Source organism: Panthera leo, chromosome C1, assembly GCF_018350215.1.
Source record: "Panthera leo isolate Ple1 chromosome C1, P.leo_Ple1_pat1.1, whole genome shotgun sequence".
NCBI lineage: Eukaryota > Metazoa > Chordata > Mammalia > Carnivora > Felidae > Panthera > Panthera leo.
Genome location: NC_056686.1, coordinates 9342724 through 9361602, shown reverse-complemented (window position 1 = coordinate 9361602; position 18879 = coordinate 9342724). Strand labels below are relative to the sequence as shown.

Below are 18879 nucleotides of genomic sequence, written 5' to 3'. Positions count from 1 at the left end.
AATTGATGAAAGACCTAAATGTGAGACAGGAAACCACTAAAATCCTAGAAGAGAACACAGGCAGCAACCTCTTTGACTTTGGCCGTAGCAACTTCTTACTAGACATATTTCTGGAGGCAAAGGAAACAAAAGCAAACATGAACTACTGGGACTTGATCAAGATAAAAATCTTCTGCACAGCAAAGGAAACAATCAACAAAACTAAAAGGGAGAATATATTTGCAAATAACCTCTCTGATAAAGGATTAGTACCCAAAATCTAAAAAGAACTTATATCAAACTCAACACCCAAAAAACAACAAACCAGTTAAGAAATGGGCAGAAGACATGAATAGATATTTTTCCAAAGAAGACATGCAGATGGCTAACAGACACATGAAAAAATGCTCAACATCGCTAATCATCAGGGAAATACAAATAAAAACCACAATGAGATACCACGTCACACCTGTCAGAATGGCTAAAATTAACAACACAAGAAACAAGAGGTGTTGGTGAGGATATGGAGAAAGGGGAACACTCTTGCACTGTTGGTGGGAATGCAAACAGGTGCAGCCATTCTGGAGAACAGTATGGAGGCTCCTCAAGAAAACCAAAAATAGAAATACCCTATGTTCCAGCAGTTGCCCTATTAGGTATTTACCCAAAGGATACAAAAATACAGATTTGAATGCAACCTGATGTTTATAGCAGCATTATCAACAATAGCCAAACTATGGAGAGAACCCAAATGTCCATCAACTGATGAATGGATAAAGAAGATGTAGTATACATATACAATGGAATATGACTTGTCCATCAAAAAGAATGAATCGTACCATTTGCAATGACATGGATGGAGCTAGAGTGTATTATGCTAAGTGAAATAAGTCAATCAGAGAAAAACAAATACCATATGGTGTCACTCATATGTGTAATTTAAAAAATGAAACAGATAAACATATGGGGGGGGGGAGGAGAGAAGGAAACAAACCACAAGAGACCCTTAATGATAGAGAACAAACTGAGGGTGATAGAGCGGGTTGGGTGGGGGATGGGCTACATGGGTATTAAGGAGGGCACTTGTGATGAGCACTGGGTGTTGAATGTAAGTGATGAATCACTGAATTCCACTCTTGAAACCAAAAAAAAAAAAAAGGAATAAGAAAGAAAGAAAAGAAAAAAAGAAATACTTCTAACTTAAAGAAAGGCAATAAAATAAAAAGCCATATTGAAAAACACAATTACTGGATTCTCTGTTGCTATTTCATATCATAGAGTAGCTGTATACATCCAGAACGGATGAGACCTTTTCAACAGATCACTTCTAATACTCTCCAGTAGAACTGGATATCAAGAAGGGCGGGAAGCAATACAGAGCACCCCAAACTCTCATGCAACACTGGTAACTTGGCACAGTTGTTCTGGAAAGCTGTTTGGAAGCATCTACTAATTCTGAACACATGTGTACCCTCTGATCCAACAATTCTACTCTGAGGTATGGAGCCAACAGAAGTTGGACATGTGTGCGAAAAGATATGGACAGAAATGTTTATGGCAGCAGTATTCATGATAGCTAAAAACTGGAAACAACCCAGATGCCCATCAAGAGTCAAAGGGATGAATAAGTGGTCCTTTGTTCACATAACGAGGAGCTATAGCACAAGGACATAAAACAATGTAGATAAATCTCACCAATGTTGAGCAAGAGGCACCAGATATGAAAGTGTACAGTTATGATTCCATTTTATAAATTTCAACAGCAGGCAAAACATGGTAGCAGAAAGAGGGCAGGAAGGCGGCTTTCAGGACACTGAAATGCTGTTTTTTTAAATCTGGGTAGTGATTACCTGGGTTAGTTGGTGCGAAAATGCATTGAACAGTACACTTAGGATTTGTGCACTTTTCTCTAGATTTATTCTCCTCTGGTAACATTTTTTTTTTCTTTTTAAAGACCAGGTTGAAAAAAGCCAGAAGTATAAGGCTATATATTGTATGATTCCATTTATATGAAATAACCAGAGCGAGCAAGTTCATAGGAACAGAAAGAAAATTAACAGAGGCTGGAGGGAGGACAGAATGGAAATGATAGCTTAATGTACAGGGTGTCCTTTTGGGGATGATGAAAGTGTTCTGGAATGAAACAGTGGTGAATGTTACCCAACGTGTGAATGCATGGAATGCCACCTAATTGCACAGTTTAGAGAGGTGGCTTTTTTTAAATGTTTGTTTGTTTGTTTGTTTGTTTATTAGAGATTGGGGGTGGGGCACAGAGAGAAAGGGAGAGAGAATCCCAAGAAGGCTCCATGCTGTCAGTGCAGAGCCCGACTCAGGGCTCAATTTCACAAGCCATGAGATCATGACTGGAACCAAAATCAAGAGTCAAACGCCTAACTGACCGAGCCACCCAGGTGCCCCAGGTGGTGACTTTTTATGTTATGTATATTTTACCACAATAAAAAAGACTGATATTAAGGGTGTGTTTTTTTTTTTAATTTTAGTTAGTTAATAAACAGTGCAATATTGGTTTTAAAAGTAGAGTTCAGTGATTCATCATGCAACCGCCAGTGCTCATCATAACAAGTGCCCTCCTTAATACCCACCACTCATCTAGCCCAACCCCCCACCCACCTCCCTCCACCAGCCCTCAGTTTGTTCTCTGTCTTTAAAAAAAAAAAAATATTGATCTGAGAAAAGCATGTTATTTCCCCCTTTTAGAGATAAGCCGAGGCCAGGAGCAGATAAATAACTTGCTCAAAGTTGACCAATGAATCTACAGAGTCAGAGCTCACCAAGGCCTGTCTGATTTCAGTGCCTTTCTCTATCCCCAGGGGTAATGTGGCTCAAACTGTCATGAGTACATGAATCACCTGGGAATCTGGTTAAAAATGCAGATTCTGATTCAGTAGATCTGCAAGGGGCCTGAGATTTTGCATTTCTAACAAGCTCCCAGGCAATGATGGTGCTCCTGGCCCAGGGGCCACTATTTGAGAAGCAGGGCTCTAACCCAGCTGTTAACAGTGACAGTTTCTCCTTTATCTTTGCAATTGTTGTCCACAGAGGGTTAGAGAAGGTGGGACCCATTGGCATTGTGTTCTATCACCAGCAACTCTCTGTGTAGAGAGCACAGACATCTTCCAATCAGAGCAGGAGAAAAGGACCTGCCATCATAGATGGAGAGCTCCTATTCTTGGCTTTGGTGAAGGGGAGAAACATTCACAGATTTATTATGACACTGGCAGCAACATTCATAATCTCCTCAGCACAAGGGAAAGAAGCCCACTTAATGCCACAGTATTGATGGCTCCATGAAAGCCACCCTCAACGTGGCACCAAGCCACTGCTACCCCTTGGTCTCCCATCCTCTTCTTATACGTTAGAGTGTCATCTCAAAGGACATCATGCTCAGGGCTCACAAGACAAGTTCTGGGGGAGAGATGGATGATGTCATCACCGGCAACAAGAGGTGAATGTTTTAAGTTAAGGATCTCTGTGCTCACCAGATGGGCTTCCTCCCTAAACATTCCAGACTCCTTGAAGATAGCTTCTTTCCTTGAAGCTCTCAAGGTATGTCATTAGAGTCTGGCCACCTCCCTCATCTTGTCCTCATTTCCTCTTGTCCACAAATGAATGCCATTCAAAATACCATCTCTCCCAGACAGGAACTTTCAGGGACTTCCTGGAATCTGGGGTGGAATCAAAGACTAATGATCAACATCACCATCTCTCTTCTTACTAATACTTCCAACCACCAGGAGCCATCTTTTATCCTGCATTGGAAGAGGGAAAACTCATGTCCCCGTTGACCTCCATCAACGGGCCAGCCAAGCACTGTACCAGGTACTTTGCTGATTTGTTCTATCCTCATAGCATCATACATCGTGAGCATTGCTTGTTGAGAAACATAAAGAGGACTCATTAGGGAGCTAGCATTGGAATGCCTCGTGCTGGTTGCCTAGCTTGAAGAGGAAAGATTTGGAGGGAAGACCTAAATTCATTTCCTCCCCTAGTCACTGGGGTTGGATTTTTCTCTAGCCAAAAGTAAAAGAGTCTGAGTTTGCTCTTTGTCCTAGACCATTTGTTTTCAACTATCTTTGCCCAAATTTTGCACTTTATGGCTTTCTTAAGAGAAACTCATGTTATTTTCATATGGTATGTAGATCCTACCTATTTATTTATTTATTTGTTTGTTTGTTTATTTATTTAATTTCTTCCTCTTTCTTTCTTTCTTTCTTTCTTTCTTTCTTTCTTCCTTCCTTTCTTCCTTTCTTCCTTTCTTCCTTTCCTTTGGGCTCACGGGTCTCAGGGCCTCAGGTGAGGTCTGCCAGTTTGGTGAGCTTCACAGTGTCAAGAAGGTTTTACTGACAGTGACCATCAGCTGGGTCTCCAGACACACTCAGACTATGGGTGGCCTACATGGCACCGGGCAGTGGGTCTCATTCGGCCAGTGGAGCTGGGGGTAGCAAAGCTCCATGCCTCCCTGGAGCAGAAAGCAGATAAAAAGCCTGTAGCTCAGCCTCCTGCTGCCTGTAGTCACTCTTACTGGTAACTCTATGCAGTCTTGGTTTCTACATATGGCTTGTACTGAGGATTCTAGCCAAGACTTACCTGTTGATCTTGTAAACCATGGACTGTGAAAGGGTAGGCTCCTTCCCTCCTCTCCCTCCTCCTCCACTTCCTTCCCAACATTGGGTTTAGGGATCAGTCCTAGAACTCCTTCTTTTCTCTTCCTCAACAATCTGCACTCCCACGGCTGTAAGGACCACCGTGGACATTCATACCTTTAGCCCCTAACTCTCTCCAGAGTTTCTGCCCTCTTGACATGTGCTTCTCTGTTCCATTTCATTCCTGTCTCATTGCTTCTGCTAGAATCCCCAGAGTTCTCCATGGTGCTGTGCATTCCTGCCACCCTCACACCCAAGCCATCCCTGGGCCATTAGATCCTAGATCTCAAACACGTCTATATCAATTTCTATTCAACATTTTCAATAATGGCTCCCTACACCTTCCCTTCCAGTCATGCTAGAATTTGGAATTACATGTGTTTGCTTTTCTGCTTATTTTCTGTCTCCACAAGGAAATTACAGTTCCAGCAAGCACCCATGCCTTTTTCACTCCCTGTGGTATCCCTAGTATCTAATGCACAGAGTAGCTGCTCAATAAATAATCACTGAATGGATGAATGAATGATGATACGTGACAGGGATACCAGGGAAAATGCATCCTCTGGCTGCTTTGGTTGTTTATTGTAGGATAATATTGTCAAGTAGAAATTGCTGGTGGAAATGAAAGGTGATGAAATTGGGAAAAGTCTAGAGACAATACACAGGAGATCTGTGGGAATTTTATTTCTTTGAAACCATCTTGGACTCAAATCTCTTCAGATTCTGCAGCTTTTGTCTCCTTTATGTTGCCTCAGGCCCCAATGAGCTTTTGACCGCTGGGAGCGGGGTGGGGGTGGGGAGAGCTCCAGAACTAGAAACACTATTAATTCTATTTTCATGGATGAGGAAAGAGAAGCTGCATTTAATTAAGCACTTGGTCCACATTCAGAGGCAGAAATAACTGGGATTCAAATCCAATTCAATATGAACCCAATTTGATCTAAATCCAATTCAATCCAAATCTAACTCCAAGGCCAAGTTCATCGCTTTCCAAAAAAACCACTACAGCCCACATATCACAAAGCTTATAGCAGCCACTGAATGCCCTCCCTTCGCTTCTCTTGACCCACTCACATTTTAATGATTTCCCATCATATGATTTTTGAAAATACCTGAAAATGCATTCCTGCAGGACAGACTGGGCAAAAATTCTTACTTATTGTAAAGATTGGAAAGAGGAACTTGGGGTAATGGGTGTTTGCTTTATCATTTAGGAATATTCAATTCTGCACCAGAGAGAGAGAGAGAGAGAGAGAAACAGGATGTATGAAACCCATAAGAAGGGTGAAGCATAGATGGAAAGTAAGCTGGTAACTTTAGACATGGATAAAACACATCGGGACTGTTAAATAGAGATCATGAATAAAGGAGGAGGTTGGAGACGTAGGAAGAATTCGTATCACACATTCAAGATAGAAGTAAGACAGTAACTGTATAATATATTAACAATAGAGTGGATAAACAAAATATTTGATGGAACAAACAAAATTTCACTTATAAAAAGAAGGGGATGGAAAGATTAAATCATAAGTCATGAGCATGCTGTGTTTGGATTGACAGCCACATCATCCTATATTGGTCTCCCATTGGTAACACCAAACATGGCCCCATTCTGGCTGTACATGTCCTCTCCCAAAGAATGCAGATAAAATTCACAGCAACTCAGCAAGCTAATGGATGAACTACTGCTGGGGCCAGGTTTAACTGTTCCCATTTCTCCCCCATGACATATGTATCTTCGTTCTAGGCACCCTCCATCTGCTGGAACCCCCCTGGTCTTTTTAACCACACCAGCAGAGGGGAAGACACATGTAGCATACAGATAGGATATATGGATATTGAACGACCCAGGGTAGAGTAGGTATAAAGTTTCTACCTTCTGGCACCTTATTATATGTGGGTTAACTTTCCCCTTGCTTCTTGCTGTGTTTTAAATGGATTTAAACCATGTGACTACACCATCTTAATTTGGTCTGTGAGCCTTTCTGTTCAGTGACCTTCAGAATTCCCTGCCTGCTAGTATTTGGGGCTACATTGCATCAGGGTAATTTTCCACAGCACACATGGCTGACCTTGAACAAACCTGTGGGTTAGAAGTTTTCCTATGACCTTTTGCTTTCTTTGTTATGCCTGCATGCTGCCTCATAGTCACCTGGATTCTCTCCCTCAAAATCTGCTCCTTACTCAGGTGATGAAACTTTCTTACCTCCATACACTGTCTTACTTAACAAAATTTGTCGTCTTGTGTATCAGTCTGTCATCTTACTGCTATTATTTCTAATTTGAGGTTGCAGAATCAACCTTCAAAACATATTCTCCTTAGAAATTTAAACCTGTAGGGGCACCTCGGTAGCTCAGTCGGTTAAGTGTCTGACTTCGGTTCAGGTCATGATCTCATGGTTCCTGAGTTCGAGCCCTGTGTCAGGCTCTGTGCTGACATCCTGGAGCCTGGAACCTACTTCGGATTTTTTGTTTCCTTCTCTATCTGCCCCTCCCCCACTCACACTCTGTCTCTCTGTCTCTCTCTGTCTCTCTCTGTCTCTCTCAAAAATAAATAAACATTTTTAAAAAATTTTAAAGGAATTTAAACCTATAATTAGGTTTAATTTACAAATTAAATAAATTTATAAATTATTTTAGAGTACACTGCCACCAAGTGGTAGGGGAGCCCCAGGCACAGCTATTTCTATCCTTTGCATTCATGAAGGAGTAAAAAGAGGGAAATGACAAGGTTCCTAAGGGTACATACAGCACAGAAGCCCCTTGGCCAGTTAGTGACTGAGATGGTTGTGGAGAAAGCCATTGCAATGAAAAGCCAAAGGCAAGAACCTAAGACTTAGAAAAGAAACTTGATGTTCCATAAACAGAAATGGAGATGAGTTTTGCTAACTCTGTCTTGTCTCAGTCGGTCATTTTTGGTGATTATAAACCATGCTTCAAGGGGCTCTGGGGCTGGTCTGGGTTCAAGGGAGAGGCTGACTAGGCAGACCTCCTATCTAGACTTCAGCCAGACAACTCTGCTTTTCTCTGTTTTATACATCAGGGTGCCGTGTTCACTTTCATTTGATAAAAAGGTTCTATAACTAAAAAGGGGGCTGTTGCTATATTTCAAATCCCTCTTAGAAGTTGTCATTCCATATATGACATTATTATAATTTTTAACATTCTGAACACCAGCTTATTTCTATTGACCCAACTGTATGGAGGGTGGTCTGCTGGACAAGGAAGAGGGGAAGACAAGCATTTGGAGACAGAGAAGCCTTCCCAGTGAAGGAGGAGACATAGAAGACTCCCACCAACAATAGAAAATTGCTAGAACAAGGAGTTAAGTGCTGGGACCACAGGAGGTCCTGCCCACCTTCATTTGAACAAACAGAGAAAGAGAAAGAGACTCTTGCATGACTAAAACCTCCTTGGCACAGGTTTGGTTTCACTAGCATAACCATGATAAGGATCCTAGTAAACTCAAGGGCAAGTTCAAGTTTTATGAAGACATCATGATGACGATGATATTGGTAATGACTCTGAAGCTTAACTGAGCACATACGATGCGGTAAGTGCTATCATTACCTCCATTTTGAAGATGACAAAACTGAGCCCCAGAGAGGTTAAATAACTTGCCCAAGGTCACAAGGAAATAACAATGGAGCCAAGACTGCAAAACCAGGCAGTTTTTCTCCAGAGTTCCAGCTGGCCTCCTCAACTGATAGGGGCTTGCCTAAGACCACCACATGTAAACCAACTCTCCACCTCACCCTGCCTCCCGCATCCCCACTTCTAGCCAATCAGTGCTCGCCCATCCTCCCAGTCATCTGCCTGGGGCCTGACCAGATGGAATAGTCTTTGACCAGAGTCAGGAAGGAAAGCCACCGCCCAGAAACACAGGCATGGGGTTGAGGTCCCTCCCTTGTTGCTGGAGCCATGTGTCTGTTCCTGTTCACCATCATTGTCCCCCCCTGAATCACTCTCCGAAGCCCTGGGGGAGGTTTGTGGTTTACCTGCACCCCAGATGCTCTCTCTGTTCTGCCTTCCAAAGGCTCAGTCCCTTTGGTTTCCTTTGGCGGACCCAGCTTCCAACCCCCAGCTTCTCTGTCCTTGGCACTTGCCTGCTTCCTTCCCTGCAGGGAGACAAGTGACAGAAGCTGACATCCTGCAGGTGGAAGTGACAGGTGGTGGATGGGTGGGTGCATGTGGCTGCCACATAAACACATCAGGAAGCAGCTTCCACCTCTGGATTCATGAACTCCCATATCAAGTGCCTGGTCCAACTGGGTCCCTGATCCCTGCCTCAACTGGGTTTTCTAGACTTGTCCACTTTCTGCTCAGCCACATGTGCACACTTCCTACCCTTCGCTGACCCAGCTGACTTCCCAGAACTGATCCCTGTCCATGTGACTGGTCATCTACTCCCTGTCTGGTTTTGCCTTCATCTGTAACACCTTCCCTGGAAATCAGCCACCTGTTACCTCAGCTTGTTTTCTGTCTGGCTGAATTCTGAGTCCCAGCCTTCTCTGCCTTCATCTGGACCTGTGCTGGCTGGGTTCCCCTGTGAAATCCCATAGGTCATAATATAATGTTGGAGGGAAAGGAAACAGAGTCCTTGGTATTTGTTTTCTTATTTAATACTCACCATGGCCCTATAAGATGTTGACCCAAAAAAAGACCCAATGACAAAACAAGTAAGTGAGACTCAGGGAGAGTCTCAGGGAGACCCAAGATCATGTAGCAACAGGCTACTCTGACTTTACTCCCTTATAACTTTTCTCAGTCTAAATTAGACTCCCAGAACCAGCCATCCACTCCCATGAGGGAGGTCTAGTGATTAGTGTCAACAGATTGCACCTTTCTGGCTCAGATAACAATTTAACAAAGGAGTCTTTCTTCAAAGCTTGAGAAAATGTCCCCAACTTGTGATGGCTTCATCCACAACAACTATCCAGGAACCTTCTGGGAGGGGAGTCCCCACGGGCCAGGAAGTTTGTCTGCTTCATACCTCACCATCGGACAGTACCTGGCACATATATATTCAACAATGTATATGGTTGAACCAAGTAGGTCATTGCCCAGGGCCACCTGTGTTTTAGAGCAGAACCAGGACTTGAACTCTTCCCTGCACAGGTGGTGTAGCCAGATGTTTTCCACTGCACCATGTCTCATGCAGGATTAGTCAGCAAAGATGGTCTACCTCTGTGTCATGTTATTTCAATGGCGATTATTGGTTACTTTGCATATTGTCCTTAGAGAACTAGCCCGTCTTACCACTACCAGCCACCCCTTTCAGCGGTCTTGTGGTTATCCATATGCTTATCAGTCTGGCTAGTCATCTATCATCCTTAAAAATACGGACACCCCATGGAAACACTTCGCATGGCAAAAGAGACAAAGCACAGAAGGAAAATCCCTCTGGATTCTAGGAATCAGGAAACATGGCTTCTAGTCTTGTCTTTGCCACTGGTGGCTCTGAGGACAAGACCCTTCACTCGCCCCCCAATCCCAGAAGCCTTCCTGGAAAACGAGGGAGTTGGACCCAAAGGTTTCTGAGGGCCCCTGATGAATCCCTCATCATCCTGACGCAATCCCGTTCATGGGGCCCAGTCTCCTGTCCTAGTCTGGTCGTCCTGCTCAGAGTCCTGTGCTGCTGACTGACTTCAGCTTCCTTCAGCCTCCTGTAGGGGAAATCCCTCCTCTTTACTCTTCCTTTTCTGAACTGACCTAACCATACCTTTCCCTGATGATTTGGTCTGCTGCTGTTGACTGCAGGGTGTAGGAAGCCAAATCAACCCTGCCTGGGGCCCAAACAAGAAGACCTGAGCTCCTTCCTCCCTCCCCAGCCCTCCTTGCCCATCAGCACCTCACCTGGTGCATGCTTTTTCACTCACCCAAGTGACAGAGGTGCATAGTCTCATCCCTTTGGATAAATGAACACATGGCTCATGGCAAACATCTGAAAAACAAAGAACAACCAATAGACCCAGTTTGGTTTTACCTGGTCCTATATCCTGGAGCCAGGACAGTGCCTGGCACAGGACATGCCACAGACACTTCATAAGTATTTGTTGTAAGGTTGAAAATGGGGCAAAAATCAATGGTTTCCTTGTCAGGCTAAAGCTTACATCTGTCTTCTGTCTATGAGCTCCTTGCATAAGCATCTGAATAGAACCTGGTCAAAGCTTTCTCTTATAGAGGATGCTTCCTAACTTCAGTGGGCTCCGTTGTGTCCATTAATGAGGGAGGGGGATTTACATCAGCTCCACGATGGTTATGACAAGGACTGATGGGGAACCAACAAATGGTAAAGGAAAAAGGTGCTACTCAAAAGACACAGCTCTTCCTTTGCTGGAGTTGCTTGGAACTTGGTTATTAAAATAAAGGTTAAAAAGCTCATGAGAATTTAAAAGAAACAATGTTCATTGCTGATGGAGACCAAAAAAGAAAGATCCAAAAGCCAAGATCATCAAATGCTGACTCTCCGTTCAGCAAGTTCAGGTTGTTACAGCTATACATTTTGGCTTTGTATTTTTTTTAAGCCCTCTAATGCTGGGTATTCCAGAAAGGCTGTACCGTGCTACATTTCCACGAACAACGAAATGAGTGATCCAGTGTCTCTGCATCCTTGCCAACTTTTGAGGTTATCGCTATTTTTTCTTGTGGCCAACCTGGTAGGAGCAGAGTGATGGCTCATTGTGATTTCTTATGTGTGTCTGATGATCTAATATTTATAACAAGATGACATAAACAGTGCATAAACTGTATACTATATATCATCCCAGTGGAACACAGGAAAATAATTCCATTATTACACACATCAGTATTTCTTCAGCAAATCTATGAGCATTCACCTAAGTGGAATAAGTAAGGGCAACAAGTATCCTCATCCCAATTTAAATCTAAATAAGCCAACAAATGAGCTCAGGTCAAATTTGGCTACCAAGCATGTAATGAAAAAAATTCTGTTTTCCCAGCTGTCTTGATATTGGAATTGCAGATAAAAAAATTTGGAGCCTATTGATAAATTATTCTGAATGGCCTAATTCTATTAAGGCACTACTGGCATTGATTGACTCAATGAATGGTAGAGAGGATAGGCTGGTAAAAGATACTCTTCATTCATTCACTTATTCATCCATCTGACAAATACTTGTTTCTTTTTTAAGTTTATTTATTTATTTTGAGAGAGAGGGAGAAAGAGAGAGAGAGTGAGCAGGGGAGGGGCAGAGAGAGAGAGATAGGGAGGCACAGAGAGAATCCCAAGCAGACTCCTCTCTGTCAGCTCAGAGCCTGATGCGAGTCTCGATGTCATGAATCATGAGATCATGACCTAAGCCAAAATCAAGAGCTAGACGCTTAACCAACTGAGCCACCCAGGCATCGTCAATACTTGTTGAGTAGCTACTATGTGCTAGCAAATGAGGACTTTTCTCTATGAAGCTGGGTGAGGAAGCACCTTACATGGGCTCCTGAATACCCTGCCCCCTCTAGGCTAAAAGATGGCGCTTTGGTGGGGCTGGGGGACACCACCTTGGGCTGGAACTGACTCATGGGTATGGTTTGGAGTCCTTTTTTGATTTTCATGTCATCATGTACAAAACAGACAAATCTGGGCGTTGAGCAAATTCCCAGCTTCTCAAAAATATGCTCCTATATGAGAGGGGGAAGGAGAGAGATCTCTTGATTGGTTTCAGGATGAAGCTATTTTTTTCATTCAACTGGTACTGCCCAGACTGCTGCCCTGTTTCAGGTGAGTTTTCTTTCAAAGACAAAACCACTATTTTGGATGTACTCTGAGTTGTCTCTCCCCTCTGGAGGATGGATTAACAAATTTGCTTATATAGCTCTAAGAAGTGGGGTGGATGTGAACAAGAAAGAAGAGGGAATGGGGTGCCTAGGTGGCTCAGTCTCCCGGTTAAGCCTCCAACTCCTGGTTTCAGGTCAGATCATGATCTCACAGTTCATGGGTTTGGGCCCCACATTGGGCTTTGTGCTGACAGTAGAGGGCCTGCTTGAGATTCTCTCTCTCTCTCTCTCTCTCTCTCTCTCTCTCTCTCTCTTTCTCTCTCTCTCTGCCCTTCTCCCAGTTACGTGCTCTCTCTCTCTCTCTCTCAAAATAAATAAATAAATAAATACTTTTTTTAAAAAAGAAGAGGGAGTGATTCCTTCTTATTGGACTCCCCTTGGCCTCTGTACAAAACCCCCTTGGTCCAGTTAGTCTTGATTCTGTGTGGGCTCTTAACTCATTTCTGATCACCCAACACCTCACTTCCAAAGCACTTTGGTGTCTTCATTTTTCCTTTTCCATTCAGTCAATAAACATTTGTGGAAGCTGCTATTTTCTAGGCCTGGGGACACCGTGATGACTTTCATGGACCATAAGCACTTTTGCCTTCATGGGCTGCTTCCTCCATTCATGGTCTATAGCAAAGCCAAAGGGCTGACCCAGAATTTGCCCTTGACTTACACTCTTTGCAGCACAGACTTTGCAAGCTGGAAGATCTGTATTTAACTCCCACTTCTTCCCAACCTAAACCAACTGCATTTTCCTCTCAGTTATTCTACCAACAAAGGAAGTAATTAAATGTACCTCGAAGGGTGTCTGAGCAGATTAAATAGATTTATTTCTGTAACTTGCCATACAATGCACTCTGCAAAGGCTAGTTACCTTTCCTGTGATTTCTCGACCATCTCCCATGTGCCTGGAGGGAACTCAGCATGACACTTCTGAATGGGATAGAGGCAATACTCAAGGGTACAAGGCCAGAGGTAAGCCCTCGGTAAGGTTAACTTTTGATTTGTGAAGATGGAAAAGGTGTGTTGGCCACTGATGTTCCACAGAAACTAGCTGATTAGCCATGGCTGGGACTGAATTAAGGAGCTGAATCAGTTATTCTGCAAACAGGGTCATGGCTCAAAGCTGATGCAAAGCACGGGGAGCTGACCGTCGTTGGTGTATATCTACCTGTGGCCCCTCCACGTGGTTTCCCATCTCACTCAAGAAAACACCAAAGACTTTTGAGCATCCTCAGACCCTACCCAATTCCCCACCCCAGCCCTCCCTGCCCCTTCCTCACTCTGTCTTAACCACGCTGGCCTTGCCATCCCCCAAGTGAACATGTTCCTGGACCACTCTTCCTCTAAGAGACTCATGTGGGTGACTCCCTCACCTCCTTGGCCAATTGCTCAAAGTGCCCCCTCTAACCAAAGCCCTCCCAAGCCAGGTATTTCCATCCTCCTGTCGGTCTTTTCTTCTCCATTGTATCCTGCCCACCCAGCACTGTCTAGTTTAGTGGGCAGCTGAGTGCATTCATTGGTTACCCACATACCCACCAGCAAGTAAGCTCCATGTGAGATTTTTTTGTCCTTTTTTTCTCCACCATGTTCCCAGAACCTCGAGCAGGGCCTGGCCCAAAGCATGGGCTCAATACATACTTGTTGAATGATATATAATTCTACTATTCTATACTCCCACAGTGGAATCCTTGCAAGGCCCTCGACTCAGGGACCTACACCTTTACATTTATTTAAGAATGCTGGAAGATGGCTCATTTTTTGTTTGTTTGTTTCCTTTCTCAGTTTGTCCTGGGAACAGAGGGTTTCCTGGGCCTTGTCCTGCGACTGGGCCGGCAAGGCCAGTGGCAAGGCCTTGGCACTTCTGCTACTCATTTCCAGATGACCCTTCCCATGCCCTTCATTCAGCATAATGCCCTGCATAGGGCAGGTGCCCCGTCAGTGTTCACTGAGTAGAAGACTGATTAGCTGAGTCCAAACAAAAAAGAGGATAAACATGGATGTGCAACAGATCCCAAAAGGGACCCTTCCCCCAGCCAGAAACTGAGCAGCAAAATGAAATCAGCTCCAGCTTTGGTTCTTCCATCAAAGGCAGAAAGTTCAAAATCAAAAAGGTGAGAACACCATGTTCCAGAGTGGTTAAGAAACTTGTTCTGAGTCACCCAGCTAGCAGCTAGCACATTTAGAGTTCAGCTGGCTAATTCAGCCATCTCTCCATTGTCCACAGATGCCTCAACTTTTAAGTCAGGCTTTGAGCATGAGAACTAACAAATATTAGAATGTGTCTTTACTTTCCATAGCTGGCCTGCCATCCCTCCTTCCTTCTTACCAAATTTTTTTTGATGTTTACTTATTTTTGACAGAGAGAGAGACAGAGCATGAGTAGGGGAGGGGCAGAGAGAGAGGGAGACACAGAATCAGAATCAGGCTCCAGGCTCTGAGCTGTCAGCACAGAGCCCAACATGGGGCTCAAACTCACAGACCGTGAGATCATGACCTGAGCTGAAGTAGGACGCTCAACCAACTGAGCCACCCAGGTGCCCCCCTCCTTCCATCTTATATGGAACATCTTTGCTCCTTTGTCCCTCACAACCTTCCTGAGTCACCTCACTGTCCAGGCCAGGAAGTAAGGCCATGTCACCCACCTGCACAGTGGCGGTGTGCAGGCCATTTACATTATTTCCTTTCCTTTCAACAATGAACTTTCCAGGTGGGCATTTTCTGTTGAGGAAGCTGTGACTCAGTAGAGCTCAAGGGTGTCCAGTAGAACCCAACTAGTCTCTCCAACCTCAAAACAAGATCCATATGACCTCTTTTTATTACTTAGGGTTTCTCAACCTGGGTGGTCTTGGCATTTGGGACCAAACAACTCTTGTGGGGGTCGTCCTGCACACTGTTGGGATGTTTAGCAACCTCCTGGCCTCTAGCCTCTACTTACCAGATGCCGGTAGGGTCTCCTCAGGGGTGACAACCAAAAACATCACCAGATATTGCCAAATGTCCCCTGGGGGCTTAACACCCTTGCCCCTGTTGAGAAATGCCACTCTGACCCCATCACACAGGATGCTACTCAACACAGATCCACCTCATGCACCCCCTTGAAGAACACAGAACCTACTTTGCCTTCAGTTTGGTATAAAAAGAACTGCTTAATGTTCCTCAGCTGGAACACCGGGGTTCAAGTCCTAGCTCTACGCCCAAGTAGCTGTTGACTTTGGATGAGTTGCTTACTCTGACAAAGAAGAATGATAATACTATCAGACTCAGGAAATTAAGTCAAAATAAATATACAAAGACTACTGTAGGGGATCAGAAGATGCCACCCCAAAATGGGCCACTTTGGCATAAGGGCTTCTGTGAGCTGAAGACAACTGAAAGGCAGTGACCCCAAAACAGCTCTCTGCTCTTCCCCCATTTGCCTCAATGTAGGACACAAATTCTCCTTTGTGTAGATCTCTCTCCTCCTCTCTCTCACACCAGGAAGGAGAGCAGGAGATAACCATAGACCCTCATCAGCCCAGAGGCACTGCCAGATGATAACAAATCTCAGTAAAACACCCGACTCTCTTGTTCATTAGCTCCCCCCATACATTTGCTTTCCAATTGTCTGCTGCCCCTAAAAGCCTGACCCCCCTTCCTTTGTCTTGTCACTTCTCTGCAATATATTGTTCTTTGTCAAACAATAGTACATAAGCTTTCTGGCCTAACCATTTCTTTAGGGTTTTCCCTTCTTTCTAAAAAGACACCCCCATGCCATGTAAAAATATTAATATCAAACAAAACATGTATGCCTTTTCTCCTGGAACCTGTCTTTTGTTAGTTTAACTTCCAGGATCTAGGTGCAGAAGCTAAGGCGTACAGCAAGAATGTTTTTCCTCTCCTATGCCATGAAAAACAAACGCCACTGGCGCTAATGCTTGCCAGGGAGACACTAAAATCCAGCACCTAGTTTCATGACTGTGGCTCTAACCATCCAAAACTGAGGAACAGCCATGAACTCTGAGCTGTCCCAGCATCTTGGACTCTCATCTCCCACACCAAAGGCTCTTTCCTAACCAACGAACAATACATTTGCTCACATGAGCAATGCCTGGGTCTGGAATTGCAGACTCATTCTGCCCTACCCAGGCAGGACCACCATACACGCCCCCTTCTCAGTTTCTAGTATGTACAAACTCCTAATTCTTTCCCATAGTTAAATTCTCCATGAATTTCTTCACTGTCGATGGCTCCCTTGCCTGACAAATAAGTGAATTCAGAGCTCATTTTGATGGTCACTGTATAGGCCATTGTCTTTCCTTTAACAAGCCCTCAGTACAGTGCCTGGCACATAATAAATGCTCAATAAACATTAGACAGCACTGTCATCCTATGTAGCCCTATGCATTGCTCTCCCTAAGCCCCTCTTATCTGACCTCAGGTTCTCATCCCCTTAGCAGTATGTGGGCCTTAAGCAAAACTTTAACCATTTCATTGTCAATAGGAAAATGCAGGGCAGAAGCCAAAACTTCACCAGGTGGCTGATGGGAGGAGGGATGTGCCTACCAAGAACCCACACACACAGACTCTCAGGCCCAAGATGCACCAAGTGGTGAGAAGGGTCTGCAGCAAAGCAACCCTGATGCTCTTTTTCCTGGATGGTGAGCTGAGGAAAAACTCTCACCTGGAGAAGACCTAGTGAAACCCTCTCACCTGTAGACCTTGTAATTCATAGGGTGGCTCCAGGGCCTATCTCTCCCTCACAGGAAGAGGCTTTGGCAAATTCAAGATGTCTCCATGTAAAGGGTCAGATTTCCACCTGGGAAGACTTTGTCCCTGAGGGAGTGGAGACCTGGCACCTTGTCCACAGGGGAAGGTGTGCTTAACCACAACCATCTGGTCGGGAGATGGGCTGCCAGAGTGGGGGGTAGGGGAAGCCTTTGGGGTGATGAGCCCAAACCCCGGCTTGGTTCCTAGGAGACTGGGAACCTTGCAAAAGTCACATCAGTTGCTCTGTGGCCCTCAGTTGTAAAATCAGAGATAAGAGAGCTGGCCGATGTGCCATATTCAGCCTGGGTGAGAAAGAACAAATCCCAGGCTGTGAGGTAGTCACCCACCCCATTCTCACCTCTCCTCTTATTCACTGGCCCGATCTTCTCAAGTTAAGGACTCAGCTTCATCACGATTCCTTTTATTAAACATGTTTTTTAACTTTCTGTATTCCGATGCTTTGGCATCTAGGGCCCAACTGACCTAGAAGCGACTGTCCCTCCCAAGGTTAGTCAAATCCTAAAGATAGTAAATAACCCACTTGGGACTGCAATTTTCAAATATAAACCAGCTGATTCAGAGCCACCACCCCCCAACTACCTTCTGTCCCCAGCTGTCACACTCTGGGCCACTCTTCCCTTCCCCCAGTCATGACCAAGGTCAGGTGCCAGACAACTAGGCGAGACATCAGATAACTAGGGACAGCCCTTGGGCCCCAGAACCCACTGAAGTTACTCGAAACAACCAATCTTTAACCTGCTTACCCTTTCTTTCCTGCTCCTCCCCATGGAAACCACAATAAAGGCTCTTGCTTGCTGTTCCCTATCTCCTTCTGTCTCCTGACTGACCATGGTGCCTCTCCATGTGGACCCACAACACCATTGCGACTCCCGGGTCAAAGTGGGGGCTTCCTGTACTCAGGAGATAGGCAAGGTCTTCCTCAAGTCCAACTCACAGTGCATCCGTTGGTCCACAGACTCACGTTTGTTATACCCCTACTTCCTGAATGCATAATTGGAGTAGATATCCTTGGAAACTGGCTGAGTCCCCACATTGGCTCTGTGATCAAAGTCTGGGGTAGGAAAGGCTAAATGGAAGGCAGTGGATCTTCACCATCCCCCCCCCCCCCACCAAGATAGTAAACCAGAAGCAGTGCTGAATCTCACAGGGACCACAAAGGCTGCTGTCATCCTAAAACACTTGAAAAAACACTTGTCACACCCCAGTGTAACTCACCAGCTTGGATTGTGCAGAAGTCAGGTGGATCTTGGAGGATGACTATGAATGATTCTAAACTTATTCATGCAGTGACTCCAACCGCAGCTGCTCCCCCCGCTGTCATTCTTTCTTGGAGCCCACAAACACAGCTCCTGGCACTTGGTATGGAGCCATGGCCCCAGCCAACGCCCTTTTGTCCATACCATCTTGTAAGGAATATAGGTTTCATTTGCCTCTATCTGACAGATCCAACAGTATACCTTTACGGTCTCTCATCAGGGCTTTGTCAATTCTCCCGCTTGCAAGAAAGTCTATAGTGTGATACCTATAGAGAACATTTGTGACAGCATACAGTGTGCAGAGGTCACAATCATGGCACCAAACATCACAGTGGTCCCCTGCATTGGTGACATTGTGCTGATTGGATCATCTGAACACAGAGTGGAAGGCACTTAAGATTCTGTATTAGTCAGGGTCCAGCCAAGAG

The 18879-nt window shown here is 44.7% G+C and overlaps 1 protein-coding gene across 3 annotated transcripts in view; it reads right to left on the bottom strand.

Moving 5' to 3' along the window:
- The window catches only part of LOC122228195 (arylacetamide deacetylase-like 3), a 34920-nt gene extending 24332 nt beyond the window's left edge, over nucleotides 1-10588 (bottom strand). For all 3 annotated transcript variants that reach the window (XM_042953130.1, XM_042953129.1, XM_042953131.1), the window contains exons 1-2: nucleotides 10523-10588; nucleotides 8642-8761 (exon numbers count right to left, since the gene is read on the bottom strand). The gene's annotated coding sequence lies outside the window, so the exon portion shown is untranslated. The remainder of the gene's footprint in view (nucleotides 1-8641; nucleotides 8762-10522) is intronic.
- Nucleotides 10589-18879: the final 8291 nt, after the last annotated feature.